The 26,536-nt window shown below is 38.7% G+C and overlaps 1 protein-coding gene across 3 annotated transcripts in view; it reads left to right on the top strand.

Moving 5' to 3' along the window:
• Positions 1-2,327: 2,327 nt before the first annotated feature.
• The window catches only part of elfn1a (extracellular leucine-rich repeat and fibronectin type III domain containing 1a), an 86,809-nt gene continuing 62,600 nt past the window's right edge, over positions 2,328-26,536 (top strand). For 2 of the 3 annotated variants that reach the window (XM_043235922.1, XM_043235919.1), the window contains exon 1: positions 2,328-2,768. The gene's annotated coding sequence lies outside the window, so the exon portion shown is untranslated. Of the gene's footprint in view, positions 2,867-26,536 lie in introns of all 3 variants that reach the window. The other variant, XM_043235920.1, reaches the window with a different exon arrangement.

The raw sequence follows: 26,536 nt of genomic DNA, 5'->3' as shown, positions 1-26,536 counted from the left end.
ACCGGAAGAAACATATATGAGAAAAACCTAAACAAAGCACTTTATAAAGTTTATAACTTTCTTAATTTCATGCGACTCACGATGTTACGATAATATTCACATATTGGAACGCTTAGGTAAGAAAAATCATGTAACATTAAAAAGTCTTCTTTTATTATTCTTTTTCATCACTTTCGTTTCAATTTTCCGGCACTGACTCATTTGCATCCAATCAGATTTCTCACGTCCCCTAATGCCGATTGAACAAACTGAATCAGGCCGACATGAGCCTGATGAATGGACCGCTCCCGACTGTCGCCTGCCGACCTTTGACCTTGATGTGTCCCTTAAGACCAGAATCATTAAAAATGATTCCTATCGCACCAGTATATGGTAATCCAGTCTTGCTCATTGGCAAGATTTACTAGCATTTAACAATATCCAATTAGTTTACACTTACTAGCACGGGGACCAGAAGGCATCTAGCAAATAAAGCTCTCCCTTTCATTATTAATCAGCTGGAAATCATTAGCACAGATACAAATTACAGGTCTGATAACCCTCGTAACAGAAACATAGCTTCATCTGTTGATTTGTGAAAGCAAATATACATTTAAATAAGGCGAAAACGGGCTTGACTCAAGACGCTTCTTAATTTATGGTAAACATAGGCTTTGCGACATTTGCAGTTTTGCATAAAACTTTACCGAGGGATCAATCCGCACCCCTTGTCTTACCCCCGATTGACTGCTACCTACAACAGGAATAGCGAGCATTTAACCTCACCACGTCACATCAGCCTGCCCACTCTAATGAGCAGTCAGCGCTGACAGCCCCAGCCCTGCAGCTGTGCGGACCGGCGATCCTCAGCAGGCACAAACACACACACAAAAGCCCGGCCACTCTGTGGGTAATGCACCAGATCACCAGCACCTCTCTACAGATGGATGCCCACTCAGTGCCTGCGCGCTTCTTTGTGAGTGCTGCAGAGAGCTGGGGAACTTCAGCCTCCACAATGCATCCATCCTGTGCCAGACACTTAGGCAGCAGCCCACAGCTCCCTCCTGCCCCCTTCTTCAAGTACTACCTCCAGAGAGTCGAGGTTGCAACGTATGAAGAATGGCTGTCAATCGTACCTCAAAAGGTTTACCAACCTTAAATTGTAACCGAGTGCGTTTGGAGGACTGGTGGATATGTGCTGCTCCCGAGAGTGCAGGAAGTCAATATGCAACGATGCCAGCCTTATTTCTTTTTTTTTTATACATTTTGTTTTACCCCATTCCAACTGCGATATTGTATTGGGAGGTTTCTGCCAATACGTGTGGACACTGGATGGGAGTTTAAGGAGTTTATTTGCGATTCCTCTTAATGGTTCTATTTCAACATTGGCTCCATTTATTTACTTATATTCCAGTATAGCGCTTCAAATGGCAATTCTTATTCGCATTCACTGCCTTCAGTGATCAGTCAAGATTTAATAGAACAACATGATATAATAGAAACACATTAAATGGAAATATGTGCGTTTGAACCATTTTAAAGACGTTTTGTGCAGATCAACATAACAGCAAAATCTGCTAATTCATTCATTCATACAATTGATCTATTTTTAACTGAACGTCGTGACATTAACCAGTCAGGTGCACTGTATCACAAGCGTCACGAGCATTGAGTACGACATAGCCTAACAATTCACGACGGAAGTAATTCATTTTAGATTCGGTAACCGAGTCAGATTAATTCAATAACCGCCCTGATTGAGTCACGGGCATTTTTGAATCACCAAAAGAACCAGCTCACACGAATCGTTTAGTCGATAATTGAACAAGACCGTTTCCCAAGAGTCGTTCGCTTGGCGATTGCGCTGCGCTGTTTTTGATGAACTAACTAAGAAACAGCCCTTATTCGTTGCGAAATCGAGCGATGCTTGTCGCGCTGTATCTCTTTAGAGTTACCGCCGCTGAAACACGGTGCGTATTTTAGTAAGGTGCTTAATACATTGCAATCGTGAACCGGCTGTCTGTAAAAATAACCCGGTACCTGAATTTTCAGCGCGTTCCCAGTAGCATGCACAACATACGTTGTTGCAGCTTTAACTTTGCAAAAGAATAAAACAGGTTAATTATTCATCCCTCGATCGGCAGCTTGAACACAATTGGTATTGTTTACCAAAGGTATGCTCCTCCCGCGCTGCTTAAAGTAGATTTACAAATTCTAAAATAACTCGTAAGTTCGCACGCTTGCCGCGTATGGTGTGTTAACATCTCACATTTCGAGCTAAACAGTTCTCTCACGTGGCACACAGCCCTCTTCAGCGTCGAACCCAGCACCATTTATAGCCTCGCAGTAACCCACAATCTTATTATGAGATTTAACTTTGCCCCAACTGGACTTGTGGATGAGCAGTGCTCTAGTCCCGCTCCTCAACTCAACTAATAAATGACTGGAAATAGTTATAAGGCGCCGTCGCTCGCGTTATGACAGACAAAACTACTCTGCCATGTCTCTGTCTGTGCGGAATACATAAAGGCTCTGCCTTGAATTAATCACTCGCTCTTTAATGGATCTTTGAGGATCGCGCTTGACGCAGTGAGGAGCTGCAGCTCTTTGTATTCCGAGGCCAAGAGGAACCGTGCGTGCGTGCGTGTGTGTGTGTGTGTGTGTGCGTGATTTTTTTTTTACCCTCCGTCCGATATCTACTGCCTCTTAGAAAATGTCAAGGGGGTACATGGTGACATAGGGACCCCGGTTTGGTTACGGAGAGACTCTTTCTTCGCTCTGCGAAAGAGGTAAGTGAGAAATGCTTTGGAATGTCGCATCCACGTCGCTTCTAACGTCGGTTTTGTCGGAGCAGAAATGAAAGGAGCGCAAGTGTAGTCCGAGACATGTAAGTTATCCATGTGGCTTTTGTACGTCCGCGTATTTGCAACAAATGCTTCGGCGTGACTTGTCTAACTTATAAATGCGTCGTCTGATGCGCTGAGTTTGACAGCGAAACCTAAACGAGCATTAATTCGCTTTGTTTCGCACTGAGGCGTGAGCGTACGTCGGCGTACACGCGAGTTGTGAGCGCGTTTCTTTTGGAAGCGATTGATATTCTGCGTGGAATTATTTGACGAATACTGGCGTGACGCGTTTGTGCGGTAATGTATGGGATTCTAAGCTACATTCAGCGAGGGAACACTTCATGCCTGTTAGTTTAGGGCTTGTTGAACTCCAAAGCGTCTCACTTAGAGATGTTACAGGCTCTAACATCTCCAGAACGTCGCCAAACGTTTCAGGACCGCGGACAGCAGACAGGTTTGGTTTGCCGCTAGAGTTCGCCTTAAGCCGTAAAAATAACAACCGATCGCCCCTTTCGGACCTCGGGCGGTAGATTTCAGTGAATCGCGTGAGCGCGAGCTGTACGTGGCAAATACGCTTATAGTATCTTACGGTGTCCGTTTATGCCGACGGAGCTCTTAAAGTTTTCCAGTCTATTTCAACAACGAACGGGCGCTGCTTACTGTATATAAAACGCAGGTCGTTTATTACCGGTGGTGTGCAGTGTTGAAGGAGATCAGTGCAGAAGAGTGTCTCTCTCACGTGTGAGCTGCACATTAGAATTGCCAAATTAAATTATTACATTATCTCTGGAAGTCTGATAAATTATTCAGGGACATAATAATTGAGTTAAGATTGAACGCGTGACGTAGACATACAGTGGACAATGTCTTTATTTCATGAATACCTGGACCAGCTTGAGCAAGTTAAAGAGCTTTAAAAGAGGAGAGATGAAAAATGAATAAACCGGCTCCTTTTAACGGGACTTGGATTCAGTGCAAATGCCCAGTTATCTGTGAAATGTAAGTGCTGCATGCTTTAAACTGTGAAATCCGAGCATCCAAATGGATATGCAATTGATTTTCCTCACCTCGACTGACATAACTGTACAGTTTAACTTTGGGACTCACCCACCGAAAGACACTAATCGTATTAGGTCATCTGAGTAACACAGTTCACATTGTAGGAAAAGAGCTTCGTCCATCATGCTGCTGTCAGAACATTGTATTCCAGTAAGAACTGGATCAGCAACGGAGGGACGGTGTCTTACACTGCAAGTAAACAAGTCTAAAGGAACTAAATCATTTTGGACTTAATAACAAGTTGAAAAATGTTGTTAAAGCCTTAATAATGAATGCTATTCATCTACACAGACTTTTAGCCATCCCCAGGGCATTAAAAAAAGCTATATTTTGGAAACAATATTCAATAACTTTCAGGGAACCCTGATTAAAAACCTTGAATCAGAATAAACTTGATCATTATTATATTGTTAATTCAGGTTTTAGTGCCTGTGCAGTACGTGTCATTTCTGAAAGTTCATTCAGTAGAAGATATACAGTAGCTGTACAACCTGTATATAGTTGAATGAGTGACTGAAATCTACTATAAGCTACACACAGTATGAGAATCTCCTCGCTTTAATCATTTAAAAAACCAAAAAAAACAAGGCAAATCATTCTTGACTTTCATCAGGAGGATTTACTCAAGAGCTGTGCTTAAGCATAACCTAAAATTCAACAACGAGTTATACTGGTTCAAAAACTAAAACATCATTTGTTAGATGCGTACATCTGTCCCCTCTCTCTCTCTCTCTCTCTCCGTCTCTCTTATCTTGATTATGCAGCTTGAAGATTGAGTCAGCTGTTTTGTATGCAAGGTGTCTGAGCCAGGCTCTTTGTGGAGGAGAGAGCAATCGTGCTGCGGATACAGAGAAAGAGAGGGAGAGAGATGGATAGACATACAGATAGACAGACGTAGAGGAAGATGGCAAGATGAGGGTGAAAAGACGGCACGTCTGTATGTGCAGTGTTGGAAAAGCAACGCTCATATTAATATCATATTATCTAGCTTTATAAAAAGCATCCTTTATGCCTGCAGCACTCATAAGGCATAATGAATGATAAATTATGTAGCCACCCAATGTGCTCACTTAATACATAGACTCATAAACACAAGTGCAATTGTTGCTGATATGTGAGGTAGCAGGCTTTTACGGCACCACTGAGTGTGTTGATAATGAATAAGAACAGTTCAGAACCGATCATTGGAAAACGAGCACTGTGATCCAGTAAACCACAGAGGAAAAGGAAAGAAAAGACTTACATAGGTGAAGCAGAAGCAGATGTTATAGCTTTGTTATTTTTGTGTAATTATTATTGAAAATTATTATTATTTTTTGCTATTGCTATGTGTACTCGCACATATATAAATATGCATGTGTGTACACACACGTACAATAGTGATTACATGAACATTGTTGTTAATAATCTATCTATCTACATATATATATATATATATATATATATATATATATATATATATATATATATATATATGTTATATGTTGTGTGTGTAATCTAATAACATAAATATATACATTCAGAATATATACTGAATGTGTTTGTATTTATATATATATATATATATATGTGTGTGTGTGTGTGTGTGTGTGTGTGTGTAAATAAACACAGTAAACAAAACATTTACTTTGAATGTGGTTAATCACAATCATTTGACAACACTATATATATATATATATATATATATATATATATATATATATATATATATATATATATATACACATATACGCTTTGTATATATATATTCTTAAAGGTATGCGTCAAAATAGTTGTAGACATGCCACATTTCATAGGATACCAGTTCTGTGGCTGTGTTTTAGGAAATGTACAGGTAAGCGCTTACTCCTAGCTGATATAATACATAAAAATGCATTTCTACAATACCAAAAAAGCAAACTGATGTATTGGTATGATGCAGGGATGTGATATGACTAGATGAGACTGGAAGGACCCTATTTTTATTCATATGCCAGTATCCTAGAAGTGAAGCGGCAGAGGTTGAATAGAGAAGGAGGGGTTGTCCGTGGTCCTGAACACCCTTGAGAGGCTGTTGGACTGAAGTGGCATATTGGGCTTTGATTCGTTGTGATATGAAGTATGTACTTTTGAAAGATGTTTCTTGTTTACACATTGAGACGGCAGCCTTTTGATTTTAAATTGATGGAGATGTTGTAAGCCTGTGGCAATGTCCCTTTGCGCTTCAATGCACATTAGCAGCTAGATATGTCTTGTAGCAAACAAAGGTTTTTACTATACCTGAATGCTCGAGGGCCTTCGATAAAGTGACATGGAGATTCAAGGACTCGGCCGGTTTTTGAGGTTCTCTTTTACTCTTCTTATCCCGAACACAAAACCTTTTGGCAGGAACGCATTGGCGTGTTGGGAGGGACTGACTGGAAGCTGACAGCATGTGTTAAGCCTTGGGACAGCTTGAAATTGACAAGCAATTAAAATCTGAAGCAAATGTTCAGAAAGGGGAAAATGGAGGTTTCAGTGAGCATCCAGGGGCCTCAACAGTGTGTTAAATAAGTGACTGGAACTTGCAGATAAGGCTGAAATTAGAAAACCGATGTCCTTACAGCCTTTGCCCTTGAGTGCTGTTTTATTTCAATTTAGCAAAGCAAAGATTGCACAGTTGTTGCGATTGTATCTCTTGGAAAGCACACAAATGGCATTAACAGCTTCACCTTGAATCAGCAGCTTGTGTGAGTCATTAACCGCGTGGCTAGCGATTACCTAGCGGTATGGCCCATTCTAACCCCACAAGCGCCGTGGCGGAGTTTGCTTTGGAGATTGGAACTACACCGCTGCAGATGTCACTGTCAGTCGCAGCTGTATTGAGCACAAATAATGCCCTCGCATCTAAAAGAGTAAGATAACATTGATTAAGTGTTCTGGACAGTATGTGCAGATTCTGTTTTTTAATGTCCATAATCTTCACAGCATGACCCGGTTGCTTTTAAGTCAACGCACTATTTGAAGTAATAAAAAACTCAAAATAGACTTTTTTCTTTTAATCCAGTCAGCTCCTGGTGGACAAAATCAAAACAGAGCCCTCTCTAATTTTTTTCCCCACGCGAGAAGCCATTTCATGCAAATATATGTTACAAGAAAAGGCAATCGTAAGTTCCTTTTCATCTTGACTTTAATATAAATAAATCCATTAAGTAACTTTAATAGAACTAAATCATATAGACATAGACATAATTACATTTTCTTCTGTGAAGAGCATGTTTTAAATAAAAAATTCACTTAAAATTCATTTTGCTGTTTTATTTATTTTTTGTAAATATTTTTTGTGTTATTTTGTCATTTATTGTTATGCATTGCAATACGATACAGTATTTATTTATTTATTTATTATTTCATGTGGGGCAACCTATATGTAAAATAATTGGCCAATAAAACATAAGTAGTACATATTGAAACGTTTAAATGTTATATAAATATCCATATGAAATGACTGTGTAGTTTGGTACCGGCACTCTTATGGGCAAATCCTTCAGTGATCAGGTTCCACATTCGAGAGCATAAGGGATATTGAACATTACCCCTCTTTCGTCTTCGTCATCCCTCCTACGAAGTAATTAGAGATCGGGATACAGAGTAGCATGGCTGTATACCTGCAGGCCTGCACCCTGACTTGATGAATATCCTATGCATGAGAATCCATTAAAGCTGGTGATACATAACAGGTTTGTCAATGCTCACTTCAGAGGTTCTTTTATTGATTGAGTTTTTGAGCAGGCAGCCACTCTCCTCAAAGAGTTCTCTCTCTCTCTCTCTCTTTCTCTCTCTCTCTCTCTCTCTCTCTCTCTCATCCTCTCATGTGTGCATTTAGTGCAGATATCAATCAGAATGCAGTGCTTTTAGGGGTTACGAGGTCAGCATAATCATAAACCGTGATAAAATGTGAGGCTCATGTGACGTAAAACAAAGACTAGGACAAGTTGTGCTTTTGAGAACCGATTCAAATGAAAGGAAAACGATTTGAGCGAAGCTTGTCGTGTGCTGGTCAAATGTTTAAAAAATTTTTTAACGAAACTATTAAGCAATGATTCTTAAATCCTATTAGCACGGCGGCAAGATTTTCGTCAGGGTGACATCATAGTGTCATTGTATTTAACAGGATCAATATTCTTGATCACTCTGCATGTCAAGCGAGAGCTGACTCTTGCATATACTTCACACACACACGCACACACTGTAAAATTGCTTCCTATTGAATGAAATGTCCATATTGCAATCACTGTAATTAGTTCACATGGGAAATACAAGGCCTGTGCAATGATTCTGTTCCAAAGCCAAAATAATACTTGTTGGGCAGCAATCCACATACACTGCGTAAGTGTCTTTCAGGGTGGATTCTCAATATAAAGACTGAGACCAGTAGTTCCATGTGCAATGCTTAATAAGGCTTTCGGCTGGAAGAAAGCTGGTCCCTTGCTGTGAAATACAAGAGCACTAATACTCTTTCTGTTTCCACATTTTATCAAATCTTTCCATAACTCAACTGCATGCTGGTTCTGTGAGAGAATATAGTGGTCAAATATGTATTTAAAAATAAAGTGTAAATATATACAGTACAAATAAGGTGCGTATTTTAAACATGGTAACACTTATTCACTATGAGCTACGAATGAATGACTTTTCCCTCGATACATTTCTAATTTGCTGCTTATTAATATTAAGGCAGTTGTTAAGTAGGATTAGGGATGTACTGTAGAATATGGTCATGTAGAAAAAGGTATTAATGTGTGCCTAATTACTACTAATAAATTACTAATATTCTAGTAAAATGCATGCTAACTAGTTAAGCAACTAGTTAAGAGACAGATAAAGTTAAGATTAAGTTTTACCATAATTTCTAATTATAATAATGGCAATAATTATAACAGCTTTGATGTTGATAGGAAGCTCCAATCCAATTTTTTTTTATCAAAGTAATTAATTTTGAATAACAGAGAATTGTACATATCAGAGTGATTGCTACAAAGTTTTTAGTAATCAAATTCCCTATTGTGAAAAACTACACGACCCATAATCCTAAGCAGAGAACCTCCTTTGATTCACCAATCAGGGAAGCCGTTGCTACCAAACAGCTTAGCAGTGGGCATCCAGTTTAGTAAAGCAGATTGTTTATTAGCTGCATATGTCATTGCCCTGTAAAAACGCTATTTACACCACGTACCTTCTTTCAAATAGTTTTTTTTCAAATGAAAGTTTATAATGTCATGACTCATCACACAGCTGGTTGGTTTAGTTCATGACTAGAGCTGTGTATTAAGCAATAGTTTTAAATCTCTGTGGAGAAAACAAATGCGTCAGATACTTCTAGAACCAAGACGGCTGTTGCGCTGGAAACGGTTTGTATGTCACGTATCAAGATTTGACTTATTGCCTAGTGGGACAGAATAGGATGTGATATTAGAAACGTGTCGTGAAGGAAACTGTAGAAATAAATTGAGAAACAGGTGCGGGTACATGGAAACAGCCAAACTACCATCTGGTAGAGACTGCTTCTGGCCTCTGGAAGAAAAAAAAAAAAAACCAAACCTTAAACTGTCTCATACTTGCAGAACTGATTAATGTCTTCATCTGCTCACCGAAGACAATTCAAACAGATTGGGATATTCTGAAAAACTGACAAAAATCAGAGGATGTCTCTGAGGAAATGAAATGGGAAACAAAGGTGATATCATTCATCGCGTGGCGCTTTACATATGGCTGTAGAGGAGGAAAAAGCTGCGAAAGCAAACACCACGTCTGTCTTTGTGTCAAGTGTGTCACTGTTTACCCTCTCCTGGGGAAAAGCTCATTTATAATCTGACTGTGTGGCTTGTTCATCACAGTAAATAATACTTCATGCCCACATGACAATTCAAACAGTCCACTCTTCCAGTTTCCATTGGCCCCACATCAGTCCCCCAATTGAATCTGCCGTGCAATTTATCCACGTGTAGAGCCGTATCACATACTGAGAGAGCACCTTCTTTTATTTCTGACAGACTTATCTTGTTCGTGGTGAGAAGTGTACGGTAGAATATTTTTCTCTGACAACATCACAAAGAATAGAGTCGGGCAGGTCGCCAGTCCTTATTCAAGCACGCCGGTAGTGTGAACTGTGCACTTTCCAAACAGCGACATTTAACAGCAGATATCAAATATTTTCCATCCCTTTGAGACATCATGTTGTGTTCTTTTGTCAGCTGACATCGGGGCATTTACACAAAACTTGAACTGCAATTACTAAGATGGTGGCAGATGAATAAATGTGTAATGTTGTTCAGCTGGATGAATATGTGGGTCTTATTCACAGATACATTTGAATACAAGTCTTATATGCGACAAAATAAATTCACCTCTTTACCGACTAGTATTTTTGTTGTTGTTCTGTTCATAAAAGTACCACTTTTTCTATATTAAAAAATGATATCTGTATCTTTTTTTTCCAAAAATGAAATAATGATTACATTACTTGTTCCAGCATATGAAATCGAAAGGGATAGTGCAATCAAAAATGAGAAATCTCAAAAAAATCACCCTCATTTTTTAAATGACAGACCCACGTTCCTCATGTAACTTGTCAATGGTACTTCATAAAAAAGAAGAAGAAGAAGAAGAAACATTAAGAACAGCATCAGCACTGTTGGAATGCTTAGAATTTGAGGAAACATTTTCAATTAGACGCTTCAACCATCTGTCCATTTCCTGGTTCAGTGAAATAGCTTTGATATTCAACAGAGAGGAACAATTTCAATGGAGACTGTAGAGTTATCTAGCAGACATCTGGAGTATTTTTAAGCTGCATATGACTAGGTGATCAATAAGGACCTGTTAATACAGCTTATGTCAACTGAAAGCACCAGGACACGATTTCTACGACTATAATGTGCAACACCAACTCTGTGTTTTTTTTTTTTTTAAGGACTAATATGGTTGTTCAAAGTTCAGAAGATAATTAATTAAAATGTCTTTTAAATTCTATTGACTGCAGATTGCACCAGCTGCCAAGATGGGTTTTAATGCATCAGATTTTAAGGGCCTCTAAGCTTTTTTGCCATGATGGACCATAAATTTCACTTTTGGCTGGCACAGACATTGTACTTACCTCACAGCAAGCATCTGTCCATAATTAGGGGCTGGGGATTGTTTTCTATCATTTATCTGATGCCTACTTAAGAGGTCATATGATTAAAGACCATTACTTTCATTAGAAATCTTTGGGAAATCAACTGATATTCTCTCAGAGTGCAGAGAAAAAGAGCACAGTTACCATAGAAACTGTCTCTGAAGTTGCCGGAAAACATACAGTACTAGCATCTACTTATTAAAAATGTGCCAATATTCACACAGTTTGTTGGCTACGCTGTATGCTAATGTTCCAATTAGACTCTCTCACCACATAGTGGATAGGACCTCTGTTTGCTCAGACCTCCATTAACGTTAATTTTATTCATTCAAGGTTCACGTGCACCTGGATATGACTACATTATTCTTGAAAGATTTAAGCTCCATATTGGGTCAGTAATGAGCTGGTGGCTTGATGTAAGCCTGCTGGTGTGACAATCTGCTTCAGTATCACATCCAGATTTTTACAGACACTCAGGGACTCTTGAATTGGAGGCAGACATCTTAATTGCATTAATGATTGGGTCATTTAGTAAGCACAGACTTTATTGGAGAGTCCATCCAAAGACGTCCCAGAGGAAGATGTAATTGCTCACTGGCTGCTCCGTCATAACTCAAGAGACTTAAAGTTCGGATTTCGATATATATACCTTTATTTGACTTTAGAGGATGAACAGAGGTCTTAAGGCTTTGGATCAACATGAGTGTGAGCTTGATACAATACTTCAGTTTCCCATCAGTCTGTAGTCATTATTATCTGATTCTTCTTTTCATGATGGGCCATGCATTTTCAATAGGAGACATGTGTCCAGGCCCAGGCAGTCAAATCCATATGTGTCTATGAAACCACGCTGCTGTAGCACATGCAGAATGAGACCTGTCATTGTCTTCCATCTAATAACCGTGGACTTCCTATGACAGATGTCATCTTGATGGCAATATGTGTCTCTATACAATCCCAATATATGCCTCCATGTCAATGGTACTTTCGCACATATGCCAGTCATCCATGGCGTTTGCTCTGATGCACCCATATATCATGACAGACGTTTGCTTTTGCATCTGTTCCTGGCGAAAGTGATCTTTGGTCTGTTTGTTGATGTTCGTTTTCCCCCAAAACTACGTAAAATGTTAACTCATCTGATCGAAGCGCACATTTCCACCAGCTTTTTGACTATTTTAGATTCAGGTTGTATTTGTTAATGCAGTAACAGACTGTTAAATGACTGGTTTTCTGAAGTACTCTTGAGCACATGTGGCTATATTTAACACCACAGCATGATGGTTTCTTATGCAGTGCCATATGAGGGCTCAAAGGTCATGCACAATCAGGTTTCTCTGCCTTGCTTTATGTACTGTGATTCCTCTGGATTCCATCTTTTCTCAACATTATATATGGAAGTTGGTGAATGACCTTAATTCTTTTTGATTGTGAATTAAGGAATCTATCTATCTATCTATCTATCTATCTATCTATCTATCTATCTATCTATCTATCTATCTATCTATCTATCTATCTATCCTCCTGATTTAAAATATACACATGTATTGCAATTTTGGTCATCACAATTGTCTCATATTATCCCCAGGCCATCTTTGTTGTTAAGCTCTGAGAAACAAATGAGGCGCATTTGATAGAGTAAGAGTATAGCACTACAAAATGAAGCAGATAACACAGCTCAGATAATTTGATCTTGGAAGAATTTGATAAAAGATGCTGTAGTTTATATCTCGGCAAATCTAATCACGGTGACATTGTTGCTATCTCTTTTGAAACTCCAGAGGAGACCTACGTGAGAAAAATCAGGAGAAAAATCTTACAAGAGGAAGGCTTGAGCATTTCTTCTCGATTTAATCTCATTGTTGTCTAGCAGAAACAATTGGGGTATTAAAGAGGTCTCGCTGGTGATTTTTCTTTCCTGTGGTCTTTTCTTAGACCCGTTTAGGGGGAAAAGGTGAAAAAGAACAGCAGAAAGCTACAGATTATTTTGCAGCCTTTTAAAAAGTGTTTGTGTTTGTCACTTGTTGTTTTGCCTTGAGTGGTCCCAGCCATGTAGACCTCTGCCTAGTCATTTCCGTAAAAGCGGCCAATCCGACGATGATGGATTGCAGCCTAATGAAGGTGGACGTAGCATTGGGCTTTCAGGGCAACAACTTCACACAGCACCACCTACTGAATTAAATCAATTTAGTCTCAGTATATTTGTGTGCCCTTAGCAATAAATTCGACCTCACTGCATGCCAAGCTTAAAGAAAGCCTTTTTACGGCATCCCAATTCAGATTACACTGTGACATTCATTCAACCGTCTTTTCTTCCCCCGTCTGTTCACATGCTTAGCCAAAGTCCAGGTGGATTTCAGTAATTACGTTGGCATGCCGCAAAATGATCAAAACCCATCCCTCGTTTTCGTGTCAAAACGTTCTCGCCAAATGAGGCGATAATACGCGAGTCCTTCACGGCAGCATTGCTCATGTTGTATGAAGATGATTTGCAGGCCTGCGGTTTTAATGATTATCATCCAGGCCCGACAGCTGGTAGAAACAGAGGTGCCTCCCCAGCTGCAGCGCATGAGACTGATGCTCCACCTGTTGTCTCCTTACCCACATGCCCTCTGCTTCTCATTAAACAGCGCCGGCTTTCTGAGCCAATCAGAATGACCCGCTGATTACCTATTGTGAAGGCGGGAAAAGATTAGAAGGGAGAGAGAGATGCTGTAGATACACAGAGAAAGAGAGAGAGTGGGAAAAGCACTTTCTCACCATGGGATTGGAGATTGCAATGCGCGTGAGGTGTTATCCTGAAGATAAATATGGATATTCACGGAAGCACTGCGTGCCAATTACAGCTTCTCACTTCAGTGCTGGACCACCTGAGCCAGAAAGCAGTAAGAGAGTTAAAGACGTGAAAACATCTCCTCTGGGCTCTGCTTGAGTAGAAAAGCAGGGAAAAGTAGGACGTGATCAGGCCGTGCTGTGGGTATTTACTTCCACCTGATCCCTATCGCTTTTACAGAGCCGTGGAGGAAGTGTACATGCTGTTACAACATCCTGTAGATTTAAAGCTGTGCAGAGAGGCACGCTCTAGTATTATAGATAAATCAGATGGAGGTAAAGCAGGATGTTCCTGGCTAATTTTATGTCTTTTTTGGTGAGAGTCCATTGTTTGAAAAAGGCTATTTGTGTTCTGTGAAATAAAATGAAAAGTATTTTTTATGAATACTAAATGATCGAGCCATTCTCAAACGAGGCTTTGGATTGATTAGTGATGCAATATTTAACATGCATGCTTATAAAGGCCAATTAATGAAATGTGCAAACGATGAAAAGTCAGAGGCGCTCCGATGCTCTAACTTTCCATTTGTATTTTTTAAAGAAGGAATAAGTAAACAAAGGACTAGATGGAAAAGGAGCGAGTATGGGTGTTACTGTTGGTCTGAAATGGAAAGGCTATGTCTTGGCCAAAAGTGTAGTCTTTCTTAAAAGGCTTTCATCGCATGTAATTTTGTGAATCATTTCTCCTTGTTTGTTTATATTTTTCTCATAAATGCCTACTGCTGTATGTTAGCCTCAACATTTTGTGCTTGTGCTAAAAAGTAATTCTAGAGCAATTTTGAGTTTTTGCAAATAGCATTTTTTGCCATTTTCTACAAGAGGGTACAAATTGGTATGCCATTTTTTAAGTACCTCTCCTACCTTAGAGGTCTTTGCCTTTTTCACCAAATCTAGTGATGAATATCATTCAATAAGGTCATTTTAACAATCTGTTGAATTGAAATATTGAATATTTAATGTTTATGAGTAACTACAAATCAGCATTAGAATATCATATATTACATAAAAACATGATTTTACTCTATTTTATTTTGCTTACTCTTACGTTCTCAGTAAAAAATTCATTTCCTTGTCTATCCTCCCCTCCCCCAACATCCCCTCTTCCTTCATTCATTCGAATTTCCTAAATGTAATAACCGAATCTATGAATCCCTCCAAGGATGCGCTCAGGTAATCGGCAAGGCAATAACAGAAGTGCTCTCCTTCCCGAGGCAAACCAAACCCAATCTTATTTGATTAACATTACACAATTCACCAGATTAGCTATGACTTATGACCTTTGAATTAATCAACCCGCTCAGTTCATACGCTGTCAACCTTATTTGTTATGAGTCTGACTTTTATTGCTCCTCTCCACCCGTGAAAGTGAAGCATGCTGGAGAAAATACAGTAAAGCTCCTAGCCTCTTAAGGCACCCGGTTGCTTGAAACCACGAGGGCTGGGCATATTAATCATGTTATAAAAGGCAGAAAATCCAATTATTCTATTTGATATTCCAATAAGATCTGGGTCTGATTAAAAACTCTAATCTCTTCTGACCACCATAGAAATCTACATTACCCACACCGGAAACAGTGGGGAATATCTCCCTGAGTGGAAAAGGGCTTTTTTTGTTTATTTTATTATTTTATCCTAACAACTGTATCCCTAAGTGTCTGATGGTATTTTCACGCTTAAATGCTTATCTCTGGTGGTTTGTGCTTTTTTCCTGTGTACTTTTAATTAGAGCGGTTGTGTCTTTCACCTCTCATTACTCACATTGCTCCAGAAACCTCCAACATTACGAGCCTTGGTAGAGACATTGCTGGTTTCATCACATTAAATATATATAAAAAACACAAACATGCTTTCTTGACTTGGCCTTTCTGTTTCCCAACATGAAGCGGTGCGTCCCAGGGAGGGAAAGTGCTGAAAAGAGCATGGTGAAAGCAGGACTCATCTCATCAGCGGAACGCAGGCTTGGTTAAATATGCAGGAACCTTTCTGTCAGACGTTCCCTGAGGAGATGGGCCAGAAGCTCCTCCCTCTAACCTGTTAAGGGTGCTTTCTGAAGGATGTGCTCTCTCCCATATCACCTCTGTTTACACCAAATCAGCTGGGCAGAAAATTAAGCTGCGCTGAGTGACGTATAAAACTTTTATCACATACTCACTGCTTGAAGTTTTCCACCATGCTTTCTTGTTCGCTCTCCCATCGGACTGTCACCATTTAATCATAAATTCATCTGAGAAACGTTATTCTCTCTGGATTGAAATATGGCCTGTGTGATGACGGACAGAGTCAGGCTGAAGGATGTGAAAAAATCTTTCACGAACAACTTCTGTATATAAAAATTGAGGTATTTACAGATTTAGTTTTTTTGATTTTACTGCTCGCTTTTATTTAGAACATTTTTTTTGTTTAGTTTTGAAATGGAAATCGATTCAGCACACTGCTCTCACCAGGGCATCATTAATACACTTAATGGAAATGTTAATTCATAACATTACGTCTCATATTGACAAGGGTGCCTACTCCCAGTGGGAGAGAAAACAACTCAGTGCAACTGCGAAATATGAAAGTGTAGAATATAAGAAACACGCAGTTTCAAACCAATTTGCTGTGTAGTACTTTTTTAAGTGGCTTCAATACAGTTAAAATTTTATGTCAGTAGCTGACTGTATTCATTTATTTATTTTTGTAAAATTTTTAAGTAATTTGAAATTCATTTTGTTCAAAAGAGCTTAATCATGTCTGAGCCATACCCTTTTGTAGACGGACCTGACATATGGTGCAGAAGCACCTAGGGCGACCCGAGTTTCTGGCTTGTGGTTGTTTCCTGATATTGTTCCCTTACTCCTTCAATTGGACTTGTAATGATTGTAATCATTTACCCAACAAAACAGCACTATTGTACTGAAAAACAAGGTGCAGGATTTACTTTGAAACAGCTTCCACTAATAAATTGCTATTTAATGTCACAAGTATACTAACAAAATTCTGAAATAGTATTTTATTGAGAAATCCACTCCAATAGACTTTGCTTTATTAAATTAAATTAAATTAAATGTTCAGTTTATGCGTTGCTCGGTGTTACATCAAAAGCTTTGTTTGTTTTCATTGTCATACCAACAACAAAGATAATATAAACTTATTTCATGAACTGTTGCACAACGGAAATATCACACACATGCTGTCTTAGAAACAGACAATGCTGCCTTTGCTACTTCAAACATGTTACATAACGGGCACTTTTTTCAGCAGTTTTGTTGTGCCCAAAAATTGGATTCGGTGCAGACCTTTAGGTGCATTTAAAAAAAAAAAATGTCTGTCGTATTACAATGTCTTCATTCTGCAAAGCACATCTGTTTGTGTTTTTGACTGATTTTTCTGTGGTACCACGTGCTTGTCGGTGTATCTTCTGCTTGTATATGTGTGTGTGGACAACACATTTTGGCAGCAGGTGCATAGTTCTAGTGTAAGACGCTGGCAGTGGGCCCTGAGGTTACTGCTGCACTGTCATGCCCATGTTCGCGCTGGATTGCGTCTGCGTTCACTCCTCTCAGGCTCTGAACAGCTCACACTGTAGCAGATCTCCGCTGTGCTCAGAGGTAACATTAACGGTTAGTGTGTAAGACAATAAAATGCAGATTGCTATGACCTCTGGAGTTGATCTCTTCTTGCTCGGTCTGTTTGGAACATGGGGGGAAAAAAACAGGCATGAATGGAAGCTCAATTGCCTGGAGAACCAGCTGCCTTTGCTGATACTGAATAATGAAATCAAGTCTACACGTTGCTTTACATGACAGCGTGCAGACAGATGTCCTATGACCTATGCTAGGAATTTTGGAAAGCATGGAATATCAAAAGGAAAGTCAGAAGAGTGTCTGTGGAAATCAGTAAAATGCTTTCTCTCTGCTTTATTTCTGCTTTAGTGAGCCTGGGGATATTTAACAGTGCCACGGCTCATTGGATTTTACAATTTTTACATGCTGTAATTTGAAGTTTTGGTGCAAAGAGGAACAGAAGCATTTTTGAGAGCTGCTTAAGAATTTAAGACATTTGTGCCTGTTATATTTCTCAGCGGCATGTTTTGTAGCAAGATGTGGAAGCAACTGTTGCTGATCTTCTCACACCATCGCTTTCTTTTGCAGCTGCCTCTGTAGCATGTTGTACGGGAGACTGAGGCTAGATGACACCCAGGAATGTAAGCTGTCACCACCACTGTATCTCAGTAACTGCTACACAAATGCTTGTTTTCTATTTAAAACATCTAGTTGAACATTGCATTGAACTAAAGAAGTCTTTTATGTTTACCAAGGCTACACTTATTTCACCAAAAATATAATAAAAACTGAATAAAAAGTGATATTGTCAAATATTATAACAATTAAATCTATTGGTATAGATTTTAAAATAGAATTTATTATTTTATCGATGAAGCTGAATTTTCAGCATCATTTTTCCAGTCTTCAGTGTCAAATGATCCTTCAGAAATGATTATTATTAATGTTGAAACAATTGTACTGTTATACATTTTAAATAAAAAATATTTGATAATTAGAAAGTTCAACAGAACAGCATTTATTTTTATATAGTAACGTGTCACTTTTGTAAACTTGGATGGTTCTGTGCTAATACTTTTTGAAATACTGGCATTGCACTTTTGTTTTAAGTGTTATGTATTTATTTAAATAGATTTTCTTTTAATAGTTTGTGTGTGTATTTTTGCTTGTTTGTTTTTTTCAAGCTCAAGTGCCTGTTTTTCTCCCTTTTTGGCTTATTTAGTTTACTGTTAATGTTTTCCCTTAAACTGTCTTGTTTTTCCAATTATTAAAACATTTTTAGCACTTAGCCCATTTAGTGTGACGGCATGGCCAAAAATGCCTCACATAAGAAGAAACCTGTGTTCATTGAACTCTTTTCCTGGACCATAATAACGAAAGTGTTCAATAGAAGCTTTTTGTTTTAGCTAAGACTTAAAGTGTGTGCAAATAAAGAAGCTGACTTTCAAATCACTGCGATATAATAAAGATGCTGGAGTTGAGAACTATCCCCATCAGGATGGGCAGCAGCAGATCTGGGAACTAGAGCATAGAGACTCAGCAGAGGTTGGAGAGCGGCCAGCAGCAGGTGAAAAACCCCAGACACTGGCGTGCATGCTGCGTTACGCGCTACAGTAAACCACCTGCTCGGTCCACAAATGATGACCGTAACGGAGAGATACTGTACGCGCATGACTCATCTAATGGCATTCGACTGCGTGCGCCCAAAGCCAGAAACAAATACGCTTGTTGTCTTTTCTTTTGGAGGGATTCATTTACGAATCCTCCCCAAATGCTTTCAGTTCATTTGAGTCATTCTCGCTTTTCCCGCTCTACATGCCAAAGAGCTGTGGGTATGTTTTCTCAGGGGTTTCTCTGCGAAGATCTCTGGCAGGTTAGAACAATTAGGGAGTGAATATAGGGGTATTTAAACACAGTTCTGCTCATCACTTCATGTTATTAGTAATCTCAGCCCTGGCTCATGTGGATGATTATGTTACATAATACCTGTTGTTATTGCCTGCTCTAAGTGCGTTTGATTAAATTGCTGCGGGTATAGGTGTGCGCGCGTGTGGGTTTGTGTGCCTTGCAGTTGCCATGCAGCAGCGCTGAGCTGAAAGGAGTAAGCTCTCTTCTGCTCTCATCTGAATTACCTGTCCACATTGATTAGAGGGACTACGAGTGAATGGGATCTTAGATTTTCTAGCCTTCAGAATTAAGATAAGCCTCTCTGTAGCTGTGTGAGTTACAACCGGTTGACCCTTCTCTCGAGTGACACACCTGCAGCCGTGGGGCCTTTAGACTCACAAATCACCAAGGGTCTTGAACCGTTCGACTAACTATTGCTCCATGCCTGTTGTTTTCCCCGTTTCTCTCCACCTCGCGCACTCGGCTGTCTCTTTCCAACCACTGCTTCCCCAAATCCTCATCTGCTTCACAGAATCCCTCATTACCAGCATCCCTGCGCTGGGAGAATTTTTTTTTTTGTCTTGTTTCACAGTAGAAATATCCTTAAAACTAACTAAATAACCATGAGAAAATATACGATAATACATTTTCTTATCTTACTGCCAATTTGTTTTCTTTAACAAAAACTTTAGAAAAAGTTATGCTTAAAACAAACATTTGTGCCTCCAAAATTGTGGGGGTGTTATAAATAAATACTTGTATTCGTCAAGGACAAATTAAACTGAGCAAAAAGTGACAGTGAATATTTTTCGGTTACATTTTTTTTACAATTCAAATAAAAGATGTACAATAACAAAAAACAAACAAAAAAAAAAAACAAAAAACAACTTTTATGGTTTCCTCAAAACATTAAGTAGAGCAAACATTACTTGAGAAGCAAATCAGAATATTAATATGATTTCTGAAGGATCATGTGACCCTGAAGACTAATGATAAAAATTCAGCTTTGCCATCATAGGAATAAATACTATTTTTAAAACATATAAAAATAGACAACAAGCATTTTGAAATGGAATAATAATTTGCAATATTACTGTTTTATTGTATTTATATTTATTAAATGTAAAATTAGACATATTATAAACCATAAAAAGATCATTCCAACCCCAAACTGATGTTTGCTGACCTTGTATCCTGACCTGCTTTATTCCTGTCTGCTGTGAACCGCTCCACCTCAAACAGAAGGGCCCTACAGCCAGTTGTAAAAATGACTGAGTCCATTACTATTGTCTGGCTTTTATGGACACCTACACTGAGAGGTGTAAAAGGAAGCCTAGTGGCATCAGGAAGGATTTGTTTCCCTTGTACCATTGTATGTTCACACTCCCACCATCTGGAGCTCTATCAAAGGATCATCCAGTGAACAGGCAGTGGAAAAGACTTTCAGAGCTAAATTACTATTTAAATTCAGCTGATTTGCCATTAAAGCTGAAGTGTGCAATCTCTTTGATGTTAAAGGAGTATTTCACCCAAAAAGAAAAATTACACCATATTTTACTCACCCCCAAGCCATCCTAGGTGTATATGACTTTCCTTCAGATGAACACAGAGTTTTCAAAAAATGTATCCTGGCTCTTCCAAGCTTCCTAATGCTGGAGGATAGCAGCCAATATTTTGAAGATCCGTAAATCGGATATATCCGTAAGTATCTAAATAACTGAATTCTGGCAACAGCCGTATGAGCGTCCACGAAAGTGCGTCTTGGTTGACCTGACCTGATGCCGGAAGTCAGTTATTTTGGTTATAATTTGAAAACTAGAAATATATTTGTTACAAAACCCATTGATCTGCTTCACAAGACATGTGACAACCCCCCAAAAGTGTATAGGTTAGTTTAACATTGCAGATATAGCTGATTTACGGAGCTTCAAAATAATGGCCGCTAACCACCAGCATTACCAAGCTTGGAAGAACCAGGATACATTTTTTTGAAACTCTGTGTTTGTCTGAAAGAAGAAAGTCAAATACACCTGGAATGGCTTGGGAGCAAGTAAAATATTTCTTTAAAATACTTTCTCCATATACATATGCAACAAGCATTTTCTTTTTAAAAAGTATTTTTGATGATTTTAACAAAATATCCATGCCCCCCCCCAAACATTGTTGGTTAAATATCAGGATGTCAAAAGAAAGAACAGCATCTGCTTTTAAACAACAACTAAAGTCAGTCATGTTTTTGTCAAAGAGTTAAACCTGGAAATCAAATCAAATAGATTAAATAGATCATCAATTGAAAAAAAAATTGCTCTTCCATTTTCATCAAATTGCGCATCCGCTTCTTGGATTGACATTTCATCCAGTAACATTAGGCAGTTTTGATTTATATAATGATTAATGTTGGATAATCCCATTATTTTATATATGCATCTGTAAACACTTATTCCTGCTGTGTTTTGATTCAGAAGTTCAATACTCTCTCAAAAGATGGCAGCTCCTACTGTACACCAGTCAAAACATAGTACAATGGAAAACTGTCAATGGCGGGTAAGCGTTCTTTCATAAATGACAGAAAATTGTGTCAATGTTGGGAAAAGACTTCAGAGGATTTCTAAGAAAAAATGTAAATGCTTTACATTTGTGCCACTAATATAGCATTGGCATATGAGCACCCTGACCAGCCCAACATCGCCTCAAATATCCGTTTGGACTAGAATGTCCGTTTTGCAATATTAAAAACCTGTTTGAAAAGTGTCATTTTGTGTCCTCAAGCTACTGGAACATAAAATGCCCTTCCGATTAAAACAGCTAATCGTATTCTACAGTTCTTTAAGATTTAGCTGCTAGCATATTTCTTTCAGATGTGTCGTGGTTTTCTCATTCAAGACAATCCCTTAGTGGCCAGCGCCACATTTCCGATTTCATAACAATGAATCGGCTCTGGAAGAGAATGAACATGCATGTGACACTGGAGGCCGATGGCAGGAAGTGCCTTGTCGTTGTAATTCACATTCAGTCAGGAGGTGAGGAGTCACAAGTGCTATTGTTCTTCCTCCTCTCGTCTTCCTGCTCATCAGAGTCCTGCAGCGGCCACTTCTTCTGCTATTATTCTCTATTTATAAGCCATTCATTCCCTCAGGGGTTGCGCTGAAGAGCTTTATTGTCTGCTTTCAAACTTGGCACAGTAAAATTAAAGTGTCTTCTTAAAGTGGTTTTGTTTCCGTACTTATCGTTGCTTAATCCCTGGGTAATCCCATCGTTTTCCTACCGCCAACCCCAGGGGCCTGGCGGCCTTAGACACTTCGCTTTGTTGGCTCCTTCAGTGCTCCAGACCGTCCTAGAGAAGCACGGCCGCATGTTTCTATTAGAACCAAGAGGGCTGGTCAGATTGTCCACGTTTCTTCCGCGGGGTGAACGTAAATCCCCGAGGAATACACAGAGATTCATGAGGTCTGAGAATAACAACTTCTTAATTGGATTCATTTAGTCCTGATCACCGTCCTCATTAGTGCCATTTGTGCATGGCGATGTCGACTCATTCTTTTATTGCCTTTCACTGCCTCTTCCTTTCCCTCCGGAAATGTACAATTATCTTTCGTAAATGAATTCTAGCCTCACGCCGGAGCTCGGCCTGTCGCCGGCCCCACCCTTTTTTGGTTTGCCGTATCATTGCGACGTGAGGCTTTATCTGTCCTCCGCATGCACATACATCTAGGTCAGGAGGAGGTTCAAAACATATGGCTCTTCTCATGTTCGTCTACCTCTAATCCCCGTAATCCATTATTTGTCATGCTTGAAGTGCAGGGTTCGTATTGGAAGTTCAGGAGGAAAAGAGGATCAGCGCAGGTCTGAGAACAGAGCCAGAGGCCTCAGCAGCTGCCGTTATCTGATCAGAGGCGACAGAACCTTTTGCACGTACCTACGAGGCTTGAACCGCATCCCTGAGGCTGCCGCTGCTCCTCTCTTCATGCGTGACATACATCTGCCGGCTCTCGCTGTGATGTACTTGTGCTGTTCTATTAAAAGCTGTCATGAACCGTGACTCCTCTGTGTCAGTCATGACTCTTTATAAATGCACATGTGATGGGGGAAATGTCATTTCTCCTGTGTAGTTGCATTAGGGCTGTCAAGCGTGCTCTAATTTATTTGTGATATGTCATTTATTAAATGTAATTAATTGAAGTTATATCTGCAAGACTTTACAGTATGGTTCAATTTGTTAGTTCAAGTCATTAGTATTTGCTAACATAAGCTAACAGCATTTATTAGTTAACGGTAATTTCTCGTATCTACATTTTTCATTTACCTACATTTTTACCATTTTAAGGTTTATAATTAAGCACTAGTTTATATATTATGAATGAACATTCATTATTACTGAACAATACTTTAAAATACTTAAAATGTAATTAAAATGTAATTAAAATGTAATTTTTAATCATCACTTATTTACCCTCATGTAGTTCCAAACCAGTATGAGTCTCTTTGATCTGTGGAGCATAAAAATATTTTGAAGAATGTTTGTATGTTGGAATGTTGGCCGTCAACTTTAATTGTATTTATGTTTATATAATAGAAATCGATTGAAGCCAAAACTATTGTTAACAACATTTTTTTTAAATAAATGCGTACATATTTTTGTTTTATTTTCCAAACCTATAAAATCTTTGTTCATCTTCAAAACACAAATTAAGATATTTTTTTATGAAATCCAAGAGCTTTCTGACCCTGCATATAGACAGCAAAGGAACCACAATGTTCAAGGACATTGTTAAAATAGTCTTGGCAGAAGCATACTGTCCGAAGTTGACGTTCACACAAAATACAATCAAATTACTTTTTAGTAATTTTACTCACTGCTTATTCTTACTTATTTTAAGTCCTGTCTACTTCAGTGGACAGCTACTGAAATCTCGAAAACCACTGGCGAAATTTACATTTAAATAACATGTTTAATATCAGCAATAAAATCTGACATAAACTGTCTCATAAATGTTTTTTATTTCAGGCTGGTCCAGCCAGAGTGCATGAGCAGTCCCAAATGAGCATTTCTCAACACTGAAACCAGATGACTTTACTTACAGGCAATTGACTTTTTTATTTAAAAGCAAACCCATTCTGCCATATTACCATATATTAATGCATTTTTTGAGATTTTGTCATATGATAGTCTATCTATCTATCTATCTATCTATCTATCTATCTATCTATCTATCTATCTATCTATCTATCTATCTATCTATCTATCTATCTATTTGGCCATTTATGTCTTTGGCTGTGTTCTGTTCTTATATTGTCTCTTGCTATGAATGCAGTATGTTTTACAGTGCTGTGTTAAGTGACAGCTATTTTCGATTGTATAGTTATTCTTCCATCCTTTTTATGAACTGGAGAACGCACCCTGCGTGATGCTTTCCGCTTGTTAAAACAGCAAGATTGAATTTCTACAATAGTAATCTTGATAAAATAATATAATAATTCTTTATTTGTGTAATATAATTCATATAAATGGTTGTATATTAATAATACTGTCATTTAAATTATTTAAACATTTTAATTACTATTATTTATGTATAATTCTTTTGAACTATTTATTTAGAATTTTATTTATTTATTTTAAATACGTTTTTAATATGAAATATCAGAATTTGACTGACATTCCAATACACTGAGAGGCATCTTGAAAAAGTGAGCTACGAGGAAATTACAGTCATGTACCGGCATCAGTTCTTTTAAATTAGATATTGATTCGTATATCTAGAGTGCATCACTGGGATGGTTTCCTCTGTGTTACAGATGATAATATGAGGGCATGAGCTGATGATGTGTGAGGTTTGTGTGATTTACACCAGTATAGCGTAAAGTAGCGACGGCTGCTGGGAGATGAGCTCTGTGCTGTTAGCAAACACCCCGCGCTCATCCCTGCTGGCACAGACTCATGTCAGCACGCTTGTAAAGGACTTCCTGTCTGACTGTGTGGCACAGTTGTCACAGTAGGGTTTGTGCCCTATGCTGTTTACACCGAGAGAGAAGAGATGAAGAGGAGGGGGGAGGCTGAACGCAGTACACAAATAAGACCATAACTCAGTCGCCTCGCAGTCTGGGCACCTTCCATCCATGCATGATTCAACAACTGCTGGATGCACGTCCCCCATCAAGGCTGGAGTCGTAGCGGGGCTACAGTCAATCACATTTGGAGCAGAAGATCTCGGGGTAGTCGCGATCGTTCTTTGAGGGCATTACGCTGATGGACGCATGTCAGGCGCGTATCAGTGGTGTGACATACGGGGATAATTCGCTGTCTTACATCCCAGCCGCTTAATAGATTCGAAAGGCAGGAGATCTAACAGACAGAACAGAGAGAAAGAGAGAGAAAGAGTCTTGTCTCATTGGCACCATCTGCTTTTTACCTGTCAAACCAAGCCTGGACGTGGCTCTGCATTGAATACAATGAACAGGGCTAAATACAGATACTTTCGCACATAGTTTGGTTCTAACTCAGAGCGACGTGGCCTTTATGTAACCGAACTGACTACCTTAAATTTTCAGGACTCGCATTTTAAGGGAGAGACCAGATTGTGTCACGAATGAAGCTTTTAGAAGCAGCCTGTGTTTTCCACCAGAGCTGCTGCTGTCAGTTTTTCGGTCTGGGCACGCTCCAAATGATGCGCTTTGCAATTCAAAACTGCTGGCGGTTAATTAAGATTTGATGGATGAACTTATGATTGGACTCATTTATTAAATAACATCCTGTCAATTGTGATAAGACGTACCAGTGTTACGGACGTCGCCATCTTAGATATTTACTTCAGTCAACTGTTGTTATGGTTACGGCTATGGCAGAGATTTTCTTTCAATATGTAGGTGCGAATTATGGAAAACAATTATATGTATACATAACTACATATTTAAAATTGTGATAACATAAAATCTATAATGATATAGCGAAAAAATTGTATAATAGAACGTCAAATTATCTGATATCATTTTATAATATAATATGTGTTTTCTATCTTTTGAAAAAGATACATACATAATTCATTATTTGTGAATAAACACAGTGAACAAGTAGGCGGGCAAGAAGCTGCTGTTTCATTTTGACGTAAACGTGAAACAGCTTGGGTCAGCTCGTTTTAAAAACGTTTTCATTCACTTAGAGCTGTTACACACATAGAGCTGTTAAGGGCACTTTAACTATTTTGTACTTGATGTATTTTTATAACGAATAGATTCATAGATGCATTTAAGTGGAGTTT

Source organism: Puntigrus tetrazona, chromosome 3 (assembly GCF_018831695.1).
Source record: "Puntigrus tetrazona isolate hp1 chromosome 3, ASM1883169v1, whole genome shotgun sequence".
Lineage (NCBI taxonomy): Eukaryota > Metazoa > Chordata > Actinopteri > Cypriniformes > Cyprinidae > Puntigrus > Puntigrus tetrazona.
This window is presented reverse-complemented; position numbering and strand designations above follow the sequence as displayed.